The sequence below is a fragment of the Canis aureus genome, chromosome 18 (assembly GCF_053574225.1).
Source record: "Canis aureus isolate CA01 chromosome 18, VMU_Caureus_v.1.0, whole genome shotgun sequence".
Taxonomy (NCBI): Eukaryota; Metazoa; Chordata; class Mammalia; order Carnivora; family Canidae; genus Canis; species Canis aureus.
This window is the reverse complement of record NC_135628.1, coordinates 26555260-26575938: the sequence shown is the minus strand read 5'-3', so window position 1 is coordinate 26575938 and position 20679 is coordinate 26555260. Positions and strand designations below refer to the sequence as shown.

At 34.6% G+C, this 20679-nt stretch overlaps 2 long non-coding RNA genes across 2 annotated transcripts in view; both read right to left on the bottom strand.

Annotated features, from left to right (window-relative positions):
* Positions 1 to 20679, bottom strand: part of LOC144288774 (uncharacterized) — a 229162-nt gene that overhangs the window by 52077 nt on the left and 156406 nt on the right. The gene's annotated exons all lie outside the window — the stretch shown is intronic.
* On the bottom strand, positions 13129 to 18298 carry LOC144288771 (uncharacterized). The gene is made up of 3 exons (XR_013356747.1): positions 17302 to 18298; positions 16042 to 17009; positions 13129 to 14923 (listed from the first exon to the last, which is right to left on the bottom strand). It is a non-coding gene; the product is annotated as an uncharacterized LOC144288771 (long non-coding RNA).

Sequence of the window (20679 nt, the reverse complement as noted above, 5' to 3'; positions counted from 1 at the left end):
GATTAGAGGACTAAGTGTTGCCAGTGAAATGAGAGAAGAGGGAGTATGGATCTCACTTCCTCTTTCTTTCTTTTTATTGACTGGAACAACTGGAGCAGCTGTCCTAGCCAAGGAAGCCCTGTGCTGAAATTGTCAGAGCTTCCCCTTCAGACATCAGCTGCTTAGCTCTAAGACTGATACCTGGTAGAGAAACAATCCTTTTAGCTAAACCACTGCATTTGATATTATAGCAGATAAACTGTAACTAACAATGTATTCTTTATATAATTGTCTCACTGAATCTTCAGCAATGCTAATTATCATTTCCCTTGATTTTTCAAATAAGAAAAACAAGGCAGGTAAGTGTTAAAGGGCCTCATATAAATACACACAGCCAGCAAGTTGCCAAGGCAGAATTCATACCCAGATTTGTTTTTCTCTCCATAAATGACTGATTATATGTTTTGTGAGGTTAGATTTTTACTAGTTTAACTAGTTTTGCTACTCAAACTATGTCCCCATGCCCTCCCCCCAAATGTGTCATAAATTAAGTTCAAGAGTTGATGTATGTAAAAAAATAAATAAATAATAAAAAAATTAAAAAATAAAAAAAAGTTGATGTATGTGTAAAATTACTACACAGGAAGGAGTGAATAAAACTAAAAAATGAAAAACAATTGCTAATGCACTCACGTGTTGGAGTTATACCAACAGCAGGTCCACAGAGAGCATTTGGCCTGGCATTTGAAGGAAAGGTGAGTGTGAACATGTAGAAAGGTGATGTCAGGGAGAATTAAGGGAATGGTAAAGCAGACAAAAGTGGGAATTCCATGCAAGAACAATGAAATCTTGTTGAGATACGTTATTGGATAATGAAAGGCAATAACCTACAGATCCAAAGTTATAGAGAATTTGATTCCCAGGGTTAGAAGTTTGAATTTTGGCTACTAGGAAAATAGTAAGTCCTGAAGTTTTTACATAGAAGAGTTGTATTATTGGAATTATATAATTTGGCATATGCTCACAAAATATAAATAAAAATTTTACATTAAACATTAATTTCACACCCTCTAATACTAAATGTCATTTTTTTTTTATTTAAGATTTTATTTATTCATGGGAGACACACAGAGAGAGGCAAAGACATAGGCAGAGGGAAAAGCAGGCTCCCTGCAGTGAGCCTGTTGTGGGATTTGATCCCAGGACCCCAGGATTATGACCTAAGCCAAAGGCAGACATTCAACCACTGAGCCACCCAGATGCCCCAATATCAATACTTTTAAATTCTACTAAGGTTGAATCACTATGTTGTACACCTGAAACTAATGTAACATGTCAACTATACTCAATTAAAATTTTCTTTTTAAAATATTATTAAATATTTAATAAATACTTTTTATACCAAATTTTAATACTACTTCTTATTAATGTAAAAAAATGGAAGTATACAAAAGCAGACAAAAATTCAAAATGCAACTTTCTAATATCAATCACTTTCATATCTAAGCATACTGTCATTTTTCTATGTACTCTACCACTTTTATTGTACAAATAATGTAAACCTTCAAAAATACCTAGGCACTACAATGCAAATAAACACTACGCCAATCTGACCACCCAGTATTGACCAATGACATACATTTTCTAGAGATTTGTATCTGCTTGTATCTAAGATAGAAATATGCTATGAATAGTCTATTATAAAGTATTTTTTATTCAAGAACATTTCAAAATTTTTCTGTCAAGATTTAAACTACCTTTAATAGGTGTATATTATCCCATCCATGAATGTGCTACTATCTCTTATATTCACTGAGTAAAGACTGAGCAAGATATAGATTATAATCTATAAATCCATAGTTTTCAAAGGGTAGTCCCCAGACCCGCAGCATTAATGTCACAAGAAAACTTAACTAGAAATGCAGATTTTTGGTTTCTAACCCAAATCTGAATCAGAAACTCTGTAAATGGGGCCCAATGATCTGTGTTTTAACATACTCTCTTAAGTAGTTCCGTTGCATGCCAAAGTTTGAGAACCATTTCCATAAACAGTGAAAACTAGAATCAACTAGAATCATAACCCATAGCTTATGGTTACTGGTATACCTGATACTCAATACTCACTACAGGTGAGCTGATACTCAATATCGTTACGGTATACTTGATACTCAATACTCACTGCAGGTGAGCTGATAATGTTCAGTTTTCTCTGAGCCCGTGAGACATGTCCTGAAAAAAAGACTATACTCGAAATTTGCTTGTCATTTTTTTATAGTTAAAATCAAAGTAATAATATGATTGTCTGACCTGTTATTTTAATAAATAAGGTGACTTCAATTACTTTTTATAGCAAGCCTAACATCTCCAGTGTACATAGAGGCCTACATTAAATATTTTTATTATCTATAGCCAGTTCCCATTTTTCTATCACTGAAATCCCCTCTGTTCTTCCCAAAAGCTAAATGCATTTACATTTGTGTGCATGCATGAAACAGTGGAGGATCTCAACCACTACCTTAATTAACAGGGAAATTCCTAACATGGCCTATGGAATTCCATCTTGGTCAGAGGACTAAATCTTCTCTTCATACTCCCATCCCTACCAAAGTATACAATTTCTCTCCTTCCTCTCTGTTTAGTAACATGAGTGTCCAGGTCTATTTGTTTTCTTTAGGGCATACAAAGTGGATAGCCACATCAAAGATGCCTGGGCACAGCAGCCTTTCCATTCCACTCCCTGGGCACTCCAGTAGAAAATCCTTATGGTCCCTCTTACTTTGAGGATCACTTTTGTTTATTCTTCTTCCCTCAGGTCTAATTCATCTCTTTCTCCCTTGCCCCAGATCCAATTTTATCTCATCTTGGAAAAAAAAAAAAAGTAGATCTATAAACAGATATGTACCCACATTCGTCTCTAATCCACTAAATTTTGCACTAATTTTGGTATTATTTCTGCTTTTGTGTGAGCTTGTAAAAAGGAAAATAACACTTATATTGCCAAGGAATAGCAAAAGGGAAAGAAATATATAAATATGTATATGTAACAGACAGACTCAAAGAATAAAAAATGGTACTGAGAACTGGTTCTGGGAGTCAGGATCCCTTGGGGCATGGAGGAAACAAAGAGAGGATACAAGTGGTAGAGAAAAAAAGATTGTTTTAAAAATTTTTGGAAAAATCCCTGCTGTCAGTCTCTATTTCACCTCTCTACAGGGATAGGGTGAAAGATATTCCTTCTAACCACCAGCCTAGTGGGGCTTCCAGGGACCCCGTAGAAGCTTTGAAATGTATTCCTACATCTGGAAGACAGAGAAGTCTGATGACTTGGGCATGCCTGAAAAGAGGCTTCGTTGTAACACAGATTGGTGCTGATAACTTATAAGGTTATATAGTGAGCCCCATTTCTTCCTAGGTAAAGAAGATGAATGACTAGTACTATGTATGTCTACCCTAATTGTAACTAATTCTATTCTTATTTTACAAGGTAGAGCATAATTTGAAACAGAAATAAGCACCATTTTTCCCCTTTCAAATAGCAAAACAATGTCAGATTCTTCTCAAGAATGATTTTGGATATAATTTAACAACTTCCTCTCTCCTGACTGGAGAATCTGAAAACAACAAATAATGTTGAAAATGTTTCCAAAAATTCTGCTTATTATGTTTTTTAAAAGTATTTAGAAGGGTCCAAGATGGCAGCATAGAAAGATCCTGAACTCACCTCCTCCCACAGACAAATCTACAGCTGTAAACGGATCAATTCTCTCAGAAAAAGATCAGAAAACTAAATGAACTACTCTGTACAAAAAATAACAAGAGGATCACATTAAGAGGGGTAGGAGAAGCAAACACACACGGTCTCATACACACACAAAAAAAAACCCTACACCAGTGCAGGGATACACAATAATAAGAGATCTCACCAAAGGCACTTCTCTCAGAGAAGCAAGGGGTTAGTGCCCCATATTAGGAACCCCTACTCCTGGGATCTACACCAGAGAGCCCCCAGAATATCTGGCTTAGAAATCCAACAGGACAGATATCTGAAATCCCAAAGTGCTTTAAGAAACTGAATTCTCCCTCTTGGATGGCTCACATTCAGTTTTGCTCACCTTGAAACCCAGTAAAAAAAGAAGGATCATCACCTATACAAGGCCACTACTTCAAGACTGAGAGAGGTAGCTGTTTTGCCTAATACACAGAAATAAACACAGAGAACCAAGCAAAATGAGTAAATGAAGAAATATGTCTCAAATCAAAGAATAAGGTAAAACCTCAGAAAAGGACCTTCATGATACAGAGGTGAATAACACACCTGATAAATAATTCAAAGTAGTAGTCATAAAGATGCTTACTGAACTCAGGAGAAGAATGGATGGACAGAGAACATCAATAAAGAGATAGAAAACATAAATACTACATAGAAGTCACAAAGCTGACGAATACAATAACTGAACCAAAACATATACAAGAGAGAATCAATAGACTGGATGAAGTAAAAAAAAAAAAAAAAAAAAAGGATCAATGAGCTAAAAGATAAAGTATTGGAATTCACCCATATAAAGCAGAAAACAAAAAGATTTTAAATAGCTCTTTCCTTTTTTAAAATATAATTAAAGAAATTTCTAGAACATCAAGTGGAATAACATTCACATTACTGGGGTCCCAGAAGGAGAAGACAGAGAGAAGAGGGGAGAAAACTTACTTGAAGAAATAATGGCTGAAACCTTCCCCAACCTAGTGAAAAAACAAAGATCCAAATCCAGGAAGTCCACAGAGTTTTAAATAAGATAAACCCAAAGACAGACACATCAAGACACATTATAATTAAAATGTCAAAAATTATGTTCATCTATTTTGTTTCTTCAATTCCATACATGAGTGAAATCATATGATATTTGTCTTTCTCTTGAGTTAGGGACAAATGGGGTTAGGCAGGGAAAGATAAAGGAAAGGCCCAGAGCCAGGCTCCCACAGATTGCTGGGCTCCCGTAAATCCCAAGGGCACAGAGACACAGCAGAGATAAGGTAAAAAAAACTGAGATAAGAAAGTAAATATGGCCCTCTGACTCCAAAATACTAGGGAGTATCTTCCTTTGGCAGCTATCAAGTAATCACTGAGACTCAAAACAGTCATGTCATTCACTCAAGAAATCTCAAATCCATCAACTCTCCTGTCAGGTTTTCTATGAAAGGCCAGCCAAAGAAGCTCTCTGTGGCAAACCTGTCAGGACCCCTCTCACTTCTAGAGCTTTCTCTATATCTTTGCTTAATAGATTTCTATTACTTTACCCACTCTCCTTTGTCCACAAGATTCATTCTTCAACTCAGTGAGACAAGAACCTAGCTCTCCTGCTTCACTCTGACTGGCTTACTTTGTTTAGCATAATATTCTCTAGCTCTATCCATATTGTTGCAAATGGCATGATTTCATTCTTTTTTATGGCTGAGTAATATTTCATGTCATCAGTCAATGGACACTTGGGCTCTTTCCATAATTTGGCTATTGTTGATAATGCTGCTATAACCATTCAGACTCATATATCCTTTTGCATCAGTATTTTTTTTTATCTTTTGGGTAAATATCTAATACTGCAATTACTGGATCATAGATAAACATAGAGGGGGAAAAATGAGATGCAAACCAGAAAACAGACTTTTAACTATAGAGAACAAACCAAAGGTTATTGAAGGGGAGGTAGGTGGGGAATGGGTTAAGTGGGTGATGGGAATTAAGGAGGGCACTTGTTGGGATGAGCATTGGGTGTTGTATGTTGGTGCTAAGTCACTAAATTTTACACCTAAAACTAGTATTACACTGTAGATTAACTAACTAGAATTAAAGCAAAAATTGAATAAAAAATAAAATGTCAGAAGTTTAAAAGAAAATCTTAAAAGAATCAAGAGAAAAACAAATTGTTTTGAACAAAGGAAACCCCATAAGGCTATCAGCAGATTTCTCAGCAGAAATTTGGCAAGTCATAAAGAAGTGGCATGCCATATTCACAGAGCTAAAAAAAAAAAAAAAAAAAAAAAAAAAAAAAAAAAAAAAATTCCAACCAAACATACTCTACCTGGCAAGATTATCATTCAGATTTGAAGGAGAGATAAAGGATTTACCAGGGAAGTAAAAGCTAACATTGCTCACCACTACTAAGTTGGCCATACAAGAAATATTACAGGGACTTCTTTAACCTGAAAAAAAATGGTACTATTAATAACAAAAAATACACAAAGGTAAAAATCTCACTGGAAAAGGTATATATACAGTAAAGGCAGGGATTAATCACTTATAAAGCTATTAAGAACACTAAAAGTCGAATGTAGTGGGGCACCTGGGTGACTCAGTTATGCTTCTGACTCAGGTCATGATCTCAGCATTGTGAGATCAAGTTCTGCATTGGACTCCACACATTCACCACGGAGTCTGCTTGAGATTCTCCCTCTCCCACTGCCTCTCTTCCTGCTTATGCTAAGGCTTGCACTCTCTAAATAGATAAATAAGTAAAATCTCAAAAAAAGGTCAAAAGTAGTAAAATTAACTAAAAATAATTAGTTAAAGGATACAGAAAATTTAAAAATGTAAAAACTGACATAAAAAAACAACATAAAAAACAAAGAATGGTAGGAGAAGTAAAAATGTAGAATCTTGGAATATGTTCAAATTTAAGTCGCTATTAATTTAAAAATATACTGTTATATCCATAGGATGATATATGTGAACTACATGATAACTACAAAGCAAAAAATTATAGTAAATACACAAAAGAAAATTAGGATTCTAAGCATAACACTTAATAAAGTCATCAAATCAGAAGAAAAAAAGAGAAAAGAAAAGAAGAAAGGAAAAGACAGGAACTACAAAAACAGCCAGAAAACAATCAACAGTAAGTACTATGGCAGTAAGTACATATCTTACATATCTTTTTTTTTTTTTTAGTAAGTACATATCTATAAATACTTTACCTTGAATGTAAATGTACTAAATTCTCCAATTGAAAGACACAGAGTGGCTAAATCGATTTTTAAAAAGAAAAATATTTACACATGTAAATATTGACTACAAGAGACTCACTTCATAAGTAAAGATACATACACACTGAAAGTGAAGAGACAGGAAAAGATATTCATGCAACTGAAATGAAAAGAAACCTGGTGTATCTATACTCATATTAGATAAAATAGACTTTAAAACAAAGAATGTAATAAAAGACAAAGGAAGCTCTATATAATGACAACATAGAGACATCAAAATATATAAAGCCGATATTAACATATCCAAAGGGTGAAACTGACAGCAGTACAATAATAGTAGGTTTTAATCCTCCTCTCTTTTATCAACAGATAGATCATCCAGACAGAAAAGCAAAAGGAAACAAGTGCCTTAAGAAACATATTAGGCCAAATAGACTAGTAGGTATATACAGAACATTCCATCCCAAAGCAGCAAAATAAACATCTTCTCAAGGGGCACATGGAACATTGTCGAGGATAGACCACATGTTAGGCCACAAAAGAAGTTTCAATAAATTCAAGAAAACAGCATATCAAACCCCTTTTCTAAACACAATGATATAAAACAAAATCAATTACTAAAGAAAACTGGAAAAACTACAAATATGTGGAGATTAAAGAATACGTTACTGAAATACTACTCAGTCATATCATGCAAAAAAAAAATCTAGAGAAAAATGAAAATAGATCCCATTTTCTTACCCATAGACTTACCAAAATCTATGTGATATGGCAAAAATAGTTTTAAGACAGAAGCTCATAGCAATACAGGCCTACCTCAAGAAACAAGAGAAGACTCAAATAAATAAACTTTACACATAAGGGACTAGAAAAAGAATAAATGAAACACGAAGTTAGAGAAGGAAGGAAATACTAAAAGTGAAAGCAAAAATAAATGAAATAGAGACTAAAAAGACAATAGAAAAGATGGATGAAACTAAGAGCTGGTTCTTTGAAAAGATAAACAAAATTGACAAGCCTTCAGTCAGACTCACCAAGAAAAAAAAAAAAAAGAGGGCTTAAATAAATAAAATCAAAAATGAAAGAGCAGCAGTTAAAACAGATACCACAGAAATAGAAAGGATCAAACAAGACTGGTTTGAACAATTATATTGCCATAAACTGAACTATTAGAAGAAATGGATAACTTCCTAGAAATTTATAATACTCTGAATCGTGAAGAAATAGAAAATCTGAATACACCAATTACTAACAAGGAGATTAAATCAGCAATCAAATCTTCCCAACAAAGTCCAGGACCAGATAGCTTCACTGCTGTTCTACCAAACATTCAAAGAAGATTTAGTATCTATCCTCAACAAACTCTTCCAAAAAACTGAAGAGGAAAAAAAAAGCTTTCAAACTCACTTTATTTTATCAAGCCAGCATTGCCCTGATAACTGAAATCAGACAAGGACATCACAAAAAAAAGAAAATTAAAGGTCAATATTCCTGATGAACATAGATGCAAAAATTCTCAACAAAATGTTAGCAAACAGAATTCATTAATACTTTGAAAGGATTATACACCATGATCAAGTAGGATTTATTCTAAAGATGAAAAGATGGTTCACTATGTCTAAATGAATCAACATGACATGCCACATATTACAAATGAAGGATAAAAATGTTATGGCTATCTCAACAGATGCAGAAAAAGCATTTGACAAAATTCAACATCCATTTATGATAAAAACTCTCAACAAAGTGGATATAAAGAGAACATATCTCAACCTAATAAAGGCCGTAATAACAAACTCACAGATAACCATACTCAACAGGGAAAATTTGCAAGCTTTACCTCTAAGATGAGGAACAAGACAAGGATGCCCACTATTCACATTTCCATTCAACTTGGTGGTGGAAGTCTTAGACACAACCAATAGGCAAGAAAAATAAATAAAAGGCATACAAACTGAAAATAAGTTAAAACTGCTGCTACTTGCAGGTGAGACGATAAAACCCTCAAGGCTCCACAAAACAAACAAACAAAAAAAACAAAACAACAACAACAAAAACCTGTTAGAACTAATAAATGAATTCAGCAAAGCTACAGGATATAAAATTAACATACAGAAATCTGTGGTATATCTATACATTAATAATGGACTATTAGAAAGATAAATCAAGAAAACAATCACATTTACATTCACATACAAAAGAATAAAATACCCAGGACTAAATTTAATCAAGGACATGAAAGACCTATACACTGAAAACTATGAGACATTGATGGATGAAATTGGAAACAACATAAATAAATAGAAAGACATTCCATTCTCATGGATGGAAAAGCACATATTACTTTGTCTATACTACCCAAAGAAACCTACAGATTCAATGTAATCCCTATCAAAATTCCAATGACATTTTTCATAGAATTCAAACAAGTAATTCAAAACAATATTGAGAAAGAGGAACAAACCTGGAGATATCACACTTTCTGGTTTCAAACTATACAACAAAGCTATTGTATGGTAATGCCTCAAAAACAGACACATAGATCCATGGAACAGAACAGAGATCCCAGAAATAAATCATGGATATACGGTCAATTAATTTATGGCAAAGGAGACAAGAATATACAATGGGAAAACAACAGTCTCTTCATTTTTTTTAAAGATTTTATTTATTTATTCATGAGAGACACAGAGAGAGAGAGAGAAAGACAGAGAGAGAGAGAGAGAGTGAGAGAGAGAGGCAGAGACACAGGCAGAGGGAGAAACAGGCTTCATGCAGGGAGTCTGATGTGGGACTGGATCCCAGGACTCCAGGATCATGCCCTGGGTCGAAGGCAGATGCTAAACCGCTGAGCCACCCAAGGATCCCCAACAATTTTTTCATTAAATGGTGTTGGAAAAATGGACAGCTACCTGCAAAACAACGAAACTGGACCACTATCTTAACATCTTACACAAAAATTACCTCAAAATGTCCTAAAAATATGAGTCTAAGACCTGAACCATAAAACTCATAAAAGGGCAGCCCCGGTGGTGCAGCGGTTTAGCGCCTGCCTTCAGCCCGGGGGTGTGATCCTGGAGACCCAGGATCAAGTCCCACGTCAGGCTTCCTGCATGGAGCCTGCTTCTCCTTCTGCCTGTGTCTCTGCTTCTCTCTCTCTGTGTCTGTCATGAATAAATAAAAACCCTTTCAATAAAATAAATAAATAAATAATAAAACTTATAAAAGAAAACATAAGGGGTAAACTCCTTGATGTTGGTCTTAGCAATGTCTTTTGGATCCAACCACCAAAAGAGACAAAAGCAAAAATAAACAAATGGAACAGAATTAATCTAAGAAGTTTCTGCACAGCAAAGGAAACCATCGACACAAGAAAAAGGCAATCTACTGAATGGAAGAAGGTATTTGCAAAGTAAGGGGTTAATATCCAAAATATATAAGGAACCTATAAAACTCATTAACAAAAAGGCAAGTAATTGGATTAAAAAATGGGCAGAGAAACTAAATAGACATTTTTTCCAAAGATAGCCAACAGGCACATGAAAAGATGCACAATCTCACTAATCATTAAAGAAATGCAAACTGAATGTCAATAAGATATCATCTTACACCCATCAGAATGGCTATTATCAAAAGACAAAAAAAAAAATGTTGGTGAGGATGTAAAGAAAAGAGAACCCTTGTGCACTGTTGATAGAAACAGAAGTTGGTGCAGTCACTATGGAAAATAATATGGAGGTTCCTCAAAAATGTTTAAAAAGAGGCACCATATGATCCACAAATTCCACTACTGGGTTTTGGACTGAAGAAAACAAAGGCACTAATTGAAAAAAGATATATATACTCCCACCTTCATTTACAACATGCAAGATATGGAAAAAACCTATGCACCCACTGATGAATGTGTGGATAAAAAGAAGTGGCATATATATATACACACACACACATATTAGTCATAAAAAAGAATGAAATCTTGCCATTTACAACAACATGAATGCACCTTATCAGCATCATACTGAATGAAATAAGTCACACACATTAAGACAAATATCTCATGATTTCACTTATATGTCGAAACTACAAATCAAAACAAACAAAACAAAATGCAGGCTCACAAACACAGAGAACAGACTGGTTATTGCCAGAGGGAAGAGAGATGCAAGAAATGTGTGAAGAGGAGTAAAAAATACAAATTTCCATTTATAAAATACGTAAGTCGTGGAGATGTAATATATAGCATGGGGAATATAGTCAGTATTTTATTAACTTTGTAAGGTGACAGATGGCAACCAGACTTATTGTGGTACCATTTCATAATGTACACAAATGTCAAATCACTGTTGTACAACTGGAACTAATATATTGCATGTTGATTATATCTCATTAAATTAAAAATTAAAGTTCATATTTAATGAATTTAAATTTATGAGATTTCTTTGCATAAAAATATTAACGTTAATCTGCAGATTGATTTTGCAAATGTTGGTTACTTTTCACTAGGCAATTTCCTATCTTCCTATTATTTGACAACAATGACATTTTCCTTTGCCCTTGGATAAATCATGAAAAGACCAATTATTAAGCTTCAAGATTTCATTTCATTGTCTTCTGATGACATGGAGTCTATTTGGGTAAAAATATATATAGAAGTCTTTGAGTCGAAATTGGATGACTAGAATGGTAACTATATATGTATCATTTTAAATTTCCTCTATTAATAAAAGATAAACATGCAATTTAAGTTTCAGTAAGAATAAGCATACATCTTAACTCTCTATTCTGGTAATAGGTAGATAATGGCCTAATTAGTTAGTAATCATTTGAAAACAAGAGCAGCATAGAAGAGACCCACACACTTCCAATGAAGAACTGGGGATAAAGTAAATGCATTCTCAAAAAGTGAAGGTGTCAGGTGGTTCAAAAATAAAGGAGAGAAGTGGGGAACAAAATATCACAGCAGGAAAATATCCCTTATCTACCATCTCTCCTTTCCTAATGCACACACACTCTCATATACATATACACAACTCATGTATAGGTACTCTGTGCGAGTACTAACAGTCATGGCACACCTGTACAAGGCCCCTTTTGGATGTTTTTCTTCTATGTGTAATTTTCATATAATAGAATGCACGGATCTTAAATTTACAACTTGATGAGTTTTGACAAATGCATATACCTATGCAACTACCAATCCAATAAAGATATAAAACATTTCTCATCTCAGAAAGTTCTTTATTCCCCTTCCAGCCAATCAACCTCCTGTGATGGTTATTTTTATGTGTCAACCTGACTGGGACAATGTGTCCAGATACTTGGTCAAACATTATTCTGGATATGTCTGTGAGGGTGTTTTGAGTGAGATGTACGTTTAAATTATGGGACTTTGAGTAATGCAGATTGCCCCCCATAATATGAATGGGCCTCATTCAATCAGGTGAAATTGAAGTTGAATCAGTTTGTTCTATCACTGAATACAACAAAAGACTCACCTCCCTCAGCCAAGAGGGAAATCTCCAGCAGATTGCCTTTGGAACAACATCAACTCTTTGGACTTCATCTGCAAATCTCCAGAAGATTGCCTTTAGACTCAAACTGCAACTCTTTCCTGAGTTTCTAGCTTGCTGGACTACCCCAACAGATTTTAGACTTAGTAAGCCTCTATAAATATATGAGACAATTCCAATAAACAAATAAAATATGGACATAAAAACCATATAAAGTTCACATATAAAAATATATATTCATCCTATTAGACAGAGAGATATTTCCATCCTATTGCTTCTGTTCCTCTGAAGAACCTAGAATACCTCCCTTTTCATGCACTGATTTCTCTTACCATAACCAACTATCCTACCTGCAATTACCCTCAGAATTAATAGCCCTTCACCTGACATTTATCCAAACACAATCTTATCTTATCAATACTAAAGTATGGAAGCTAGAATTATATTTAAATAAATTACATTTGCTTTTTCAAAAGTCAGTTTTATTATAGTATAATTTCCCTACAGAAAAATTCACTCTTTCCAGATGGATTTTTTTTTTTGTATATTTTTTTATTGGAGTTCAATTTGCCAACATATAGTATAACACCCAGTGCTCATCCCATCAAGTGCCCCCCTCAGTGCCCATCACCCACTCACCCCATCCCCCCACCCACCTCCCCTTCTACTACCCTTTGTTCGTTTCCCAGAGTTAGGAGTCTCTCATGTTCTGTCACCCTCTCTGATGTCACCCTCACAGATCTTGACAAGCACATACATGTAGTTATATAACCACTACCACAACCAAGATACAGAATGTTTCCATCATGACCAAAAGTTTCCAATACTCAATAGTCAATTCTCTCTTCCTATCATCAGGTCCGTTAACAGCCACTAATAGTCTCTGTTTTCCATAAAGTCATACAAATGGAATTATACCATAAAATAGAGTTTTATGTATGTTTTTTCTTCACTTAGCATAATGTTTTGTTGACATGATAAGTAATTCCTTTTTTTTTTTTTTTTTTTGCTTAATTCCTCTGTATGGATGTACCACAACTTGATGATCCACTCATTGGTTAGTGAGTATTTGGACTATTTTCAGTTTTTGGTGATTATGAATAAAACTGCTATATGCAGTCTCATAAAGACCTTCATGCAAAGACATGTTTTTATTTCCCTTATTTAAATACCTAGATGTAGAATTGTTAGGTCAAATGGCAAATGTGCGGTTAACTTTATCAGAAACTACCAAATTATTTTGCAAAGTAGATCTACCATTTTACACAAGTGTTTTCAGTTACTCTGCACCCTTGTCAGGACTTTGCAGTTTCAGACTTTTAAGAGCCATTCTAATAGGTGTATACTGCTCTATCTTTGTGGTTTTAATTTGCACTTTCCTAATGAGTAAAGACATGAAGCTTCTTTTCATACCCTTCTTTGCTATCTGCAATAGTCAGCATCCAAAATGGCCCCCCAAATGATCCAAGGATCCTGGTATTCACATCTCTATGTATCACTCTCCTAAATTTAATAGGGCTGTGTAACAAGTAGGATATTCTGGAAATGATAATATGTAACTTCTGATCATATTTAGTTTATTGACATGGTAAATTTACATTTATTGACTTTTTTCAATGCTGAACTACCTCAGCTGCTTTTAAACACCCTGCACAGTATAAATTCATTCTACATATTCTACCGTATTTTGCACAAGGTGCAATCACAAACTCTTAAGCTGTGGAACCTCATTATTCTGCTTGACTGATGCTCATCCTCTAACCCTCAATGCTCTTGTTGCTTCATCTATCTGGATTCCTGTTTTACCTCAAGGTCCAGTTTAATTCACTTTCTCCATGAACCTTCCTCCAGTTATCTAAATTCTCTTTCCATGGGCCAAAAATTTGGACGTGAGCACTATTCTAGTCCTCTTTTTACTGGCAAAAAGCCATGTCAAGAAGGAGAAACTGCTGGGGATCAAGGTAGAGTGACAAGAGTCAGTGGAGGAGAGTAATGGAGAAGCAGGGGGGCATAATACTTGAGTATTACAATTGGTATTTTTTCTTCTAGTACAATAATACAGGGAATTTCTTGTTCTAGCTCTAGGGAGATTCCAGTAATGTTATGCTCAGAGATAATGAGATAATCCTCCACCCACCCTTACTGCTCTTGGAATAATTCTGAAAGACTGTGCTCCTTTATTTTTGGTGGACCTGCAAAGATAAAAAGAACCTCCTGCTTCTCTGAAAATCCTTTGTAAAAATATGTACAAAAGAATAAGATAAAATGTTACATTTATTCACTCAGTAAATGCTAAGTAGTACCATGTGAGAAACACTGTGTTAATCTTTGTAGGGGATGTAAAAATAAAACCTATTTGACATATCTAAATATAAATTACATATAACTTCCTATACATACTTACTCTTTCTTGTATTGAAATCTCTATCTCTTTGTAGTCCCCCACCTCAGTTTCCTTCTACCTAGGGAAAAGAGCTATTCAATAGAGAAATACTAAAATATATGGTCACATTAATATTGTTAGCATCAATTTAACACTATTTTGAATGCTTTTACACAACTAGATTGATTATTAAGCAACTGTGAAATATAATCCTTCATTTGTAAAAATTATTTTGAATATTTTCTCATAATCTTTGAAAAGAAAATTAAAACCCATTTAAAGTGTAGCCAAATGGTCTTCATTAAAAATTAAAAATGAGGGTGCCTGGGTGGCTTACTCAGTTAAGCATCTGCCTTCAGCTAAGATCATGATTCTAGGGTCCTGGGATCGAGTCCCACTTTGGGCTCCCTGCTCAGCAGGGAGTCTTTCTCCATCTCCTTCTGCCCCTCCCCCATGCTTGTGATTTCTGTCTCTCATGCTTTCTCTCTCTCTATCAAATAAATAAATAAAACCTTTCAAAACAATTAAAAATGTAAAGCACCTTGGTTAAAGCTAGCTTTTAGAATTAAAACCATATGGGAGTTCAGAACAGTGCAACTTTTGGCACAGTCAAGGTTTCCTGTGATGAAACTAGCACCTGTTATCATGGAAGTATTTTGCCACCTATTCATTTGGACATTTTCACTTTTGGCCTTAATAACAGTCTTCAGATGACAATTAAATTACCTAGATAAGAAACTGCAAATGTTAAATATTCTTTCTTAAAATTTGTCTTAGTGTGGCAGACACTGTATGGAGTAAGTGCCTGGGAAAATAGAAATTGCCAAATATTGGACTAGTACTACCCCCACTCAGATCAGAAACTTAAGAGACAACAGTAAAACTTTGGTGATTTCCATGATCCAAGATGAGAAACAAAGAAGAAAGTCTTCTACTGTAAATGATAGTGGGGATTTTTCTCCCTTATATTAGAACACAGCTAATTAAAATTCAGCTGGAATGTATAGTACTCAATGGTGAAAATCAATGTATGTCTTGAACTACATATACAAGCTGAATGCAGTAGGAATTATAGCTGGAATGTATAGTACTCAATGGTGAAAATCAATGTATGTCTTGAACTACATATACAAGCTGAATGCAGTAGGAATTATAGAGTAGGATACTTGATGAATCCCTATTTTATATGTTACTCACAATCAAATTCCGTGTGCAAGTCTTAATTCTATCTTGAATAATTTAGGAGCCAACTGCTTGAGAATATCTGTGTATTCCCCTTTCTTCTATCCTTTGATACTCTGATTTTTGGTATGCTTTTCTAGTTAAGCCGTATCAACCTAAAATAAACAATTTATTAGTTTTAGTAAAGATGTGATGGTAGAAGAATAAACAACATAAAACCGTTTATAAAAGAAATGCTTTCAAAATACACAGCTATATGAAGAGTATTCTTCAGCACCTGTTTATAAACCATCGATGTAAACCAGTCCAGTAGCTCCCAAAACCCCCACCTCACCCTCAGGACACCAAGATCCCCAGTGGATTCCTGAGATGGGACAGTATGAACCTTATATATACAATGTTTTCCCTCTACATACATATCTATGATAAAGTTTAATTTATAAATTCTGGCACAGTAATAGATTAACAATAATAATAGAATTGTTGTAACAATATATCCTAATTAAAGTTCTGTGAATGTGGTCTCACTCTCTCTCTCTCAATATCTCTTATTGTACTGCACTCACTCTTCTTCTAGTAATGATGCCAGATGATAAAATACCTACATGAAGAGAAGAAGTGAAATGAGTGATGTAGGCATTGTGACATGGCACTAGGTACTACTGACCTTCTGAGGATAAGTCAAAAGGAAGATTATCTGCTTCCGGACTGTGGTTGACCACGGATAACTGAAACCACAGAAAGCAAAACCACAGATAATGGGGCACTGCTGTATAAACAGTCTGGAGTATTTGAGCTAAGAGGGAATGCAGGAAATACTCAGAGAGAAAAAGAGTACCTTGTTCACCTTTTGCTAGGTTCTGTAGAGCCATACTACACCAAGGAACTACCTCCACAAACAGAAGTCTTCCCTCTGTATAACCCCTGATCCTTCTTTGTTCCTCTTTATACCCTCCCCTTTGTAAGGTGTGTTTGCTGATCTCCTACAGAAGACAGGAAAAGCAAATGGAATCAATAAAACTCATAAGAAACATTAAATTTAGATAGTAAGTACAAAATTAGCTTATGAGACACAAGAAAAACTTGTAATGTGTTAAGCACAGATACTAAGTTAATAACACGTGAAATACATTAGATATAAATAAGGTAAAAAGGCCACTAGTGATAAAGGTGGAGAGAAAGATCAAAGGGATCAAATATTAGTATGGCACATGAGACACCAAATCTTTATGTTCTACTAATATTTATAAGGCAAAATAGATATCAAATACTTACGAGATTTTTAATTACCCTCCATCTATTAGTGACATCCATTCCGGCTCATGTGTCCTATGCCTAAGAAATGCAGATAAAATCTGTAATTGCTTAGTCAAACTAATGGGCAAGCTATACCTGTGGCAAGTCATCCTAGCCTCTGTGTCTCTCCTATAGCACAAACATTTAACCTCACCCCCCTACCATTAGCTGAGTTCCTTGTTCATTCTCAATTCTGGTCCTTTTAATCACATTGACAATGAGGATGGCTGATAAGGCAGAGAGAAAGATAAGACATGGAAGCACTGTATAACATAGTGTGGTCCTTCTAATCCTCTACCCTTTCCTAAGTATAGGTATGTTCACCTACACTATCTTTTTTCTCTGCATCTTACTCTTCACTTTATGTTGATTCAATAAACCATTAGCTTTAATAATTTTAACTTAGTTTCTGAGTCTTTCTGTTCTCTAACCTCTGGGAAAGCTTCTCTGATTGGATATTTGTAGACTTCCATTGTATCAAGGTAATTTCCCATATGATGCCCCATTCCCATCATCTCCAATGTTGACCCTCAGCTTTGCCATCCTGGCTCATGAGAACGACAGGTTTTTAAGGATTCCAGAAGGCTCTCAATGCTGTTGACCACCCCAGACTTAAAACTTGTTGCTGTCATCTACACCTAAACAAAGTGCCTCCCTACATTTGGGACTTCTGTGAAGAGATTCATTTTCCTTACATAATTTCTCTTTTTTTCTCTGACCTTTAGGTTGTCAGCTTTCTATTTTATGAGTTTTATCAAAGATAATTTTTCTACTCTAGGCTGTTATTTGAAAATTTTTTATTAAGTTATTGAGAGTTTTCCTCCCTCTCCTGTCCCACAAACACCAGCTATTTTGCAGCTTTTTGAGTAGGAGAAAGCAGATAGAGTAGAATGACTCAAGTCACTCAACCAAATTTTATTTCTATCCTCTGCCCATGTCTAGCAAGGACAAAAGGAAAGAATCAATTTCCACTGAAAAGTATTTAATATGTTATCAATAATAAACTGATTATTAAAATAATGAAAAGTTTTTTGGTACTCCAAATTAGGTAAAGGAATTTTCAAATTACATATATTTTTTTGACAATCACTGACACTCCTTGAGAAATAAATGTAATAATACTAGATGTGTGACCACTGGCAAGTTCCTCAACCCCTCTGTGCTTCAGTTTCCTCATTTTATAAATGAAAATAACAATAGTGCCTATCTTATAGGGTTGTATTAAAATAACAAATACATAAAAGTGCCTCAATGCCTGGCACTTAGTCGTTTCAATATCTTTATTTTGTAAATTGTTTATGTCCTCTTTTTATTTCTCTCTGTCACATTCATCTTTCCAAAAAAATAAATAGCATTGTAATTATTCACTATTTATAAAAAAATCTAGATCAATTTTAAAGAAAGTAATACTTAGAATTAGACTTTATTGAACTCTTACCATATTTCAGACATTCTGCAAAGTACTTTATCTAGAAAATCTATCTAATACTCAGGACAACCTTATGAGTACATATACTGTTATCTCCCGTTAGCAGATAAGAAAGTAGAGAATAATCAGGATTAATTAGTTTGCCTGAGGTGACACAGCTAGAAAACAGAATGAAGTCTTAAACCAGTGAACTTACCCATTTCTGGCTCTCTAAAGTCCATAACATTAATATTATGTTTTAGTAACCCTTGCCAAAATTTCTTAAAATATCTCCCCACTCTATAATTTGCCTCTTAGTTTTGTTTATACAACTGCAACACAGAAATATTTCATTTTTATGTAGTAATATCTAACAATGCAATTTCCTTCACTGTTTTTTTGGTTAGAAAGTCATTTCCCATCCCAAGACAAGATTTTCCACACTATTTTCTAGTTGCTTTAGAGTATTTTTTCTTTTATTTACATTTAATTTATTGATAAATTTAGTGTTTATTTTTGTATTATGAAGTTAGGGATAACTTGAATTTCATCGCATATAATTAACTAATTGTCCTGGCACCATTTATTATATAATTCTTTATTTTACTAATATGTGAGGGTGCTGGCTGGCTCAGTGGGAAGAACATACAACTCTTTTACTAAATATGTGAATCCATTGCAATCACACAAACTGAAGATGCATTCTTGCTCATAAATTTAAATTATGGGAATCTGAAAACATACTCTACTATGATAATGTTAGCAAATAATTATTTTGTACAGAAAAGTTAATAGCTGCACTCTAAATTAAAAATCTCTCAAGAATAAAGGAATTCCAAAAAGAAAATAGGAAAAATAATAACACCCATGTCCCCAAATTGTGTAATATGTTGGTAGCACCTACAGCATAGCATTGTGTATTCTAGAAAATTATACCCTTGGTCTATGCAGCCCTGGTCTGTGAAGCCCTAAAATGAGCAAATGTAATCATGTAATCTTAGCTGGTGGGTTAATTTGGACTCCCTCAGAAGCTGCTGCCTCCACCTCCAAAGATTCAAGTGAAAGTAATTTACTTAGGAGGTGATCTGAGAAAACACTGATAGGGAAATGAGGAATAGAAGCAGAAATGAAAAATGACCAATAATGTCATATCAAACTCTTTACCACCGTGGGCAACTGGAAGTTAAGTCTGATTCAGCGTAGACCTCCTTCCTCTAAGGTGTCCACACTAGGGAGGAAGGAACTAGAGATTTTGTGCATTAACCCCAGTCAGTTGATAGTTGACAGCTACTAGCTGTGGTGTTAACTCTCCAGCATGTCTAGAGGCCTCTGGTCGCACACCTGGCTTTAGCAGCCAGATGAGGGGGCATAGGTTTTGAGGGGGTCTACTACAGTAGAGAGGCCTAAGGTATTAGGATGTATTAGGTGTTAGGTATTAGGATGGGTACGGACGGCTTCTGTTCCAGTTGGTAGGCAAAAATGTCATTAGTCAGAATTCATTTTGAATAAGTTACTGAATTAAGGGAAGTCTTCAGGCATGAGTCCCTTGTGATTGCTGTGAAAGAACTGAATATTCACTAGGATGTCTATCCACCTATTCTCGGCTGATTCTAGACTGATTATCTATTCTAATCTATTTATCAATCTATTCTCACACTACTACAATATTTAATCATAATAGTTATGCATTTTTAGGCAAACCCCTCCTTTTATATTTTTCTTCAGAACGTTTTTAGCTAATCTCATTTTTTCCAAATGAAATTCAGAATTTTGAATCAAGTACCACATCTGCCCAATAATAAAATCCTATTAGTAATTATATTTGCGATTTCAAAAGATAATTTAGTAAGAAATGACCTCTTTATAAAGAAGATATCATAATATTATATTCCATTATTCCACCTTTAAAAAGAAAGAAATCTTGCTATTTGAGACAACATGGATGGACC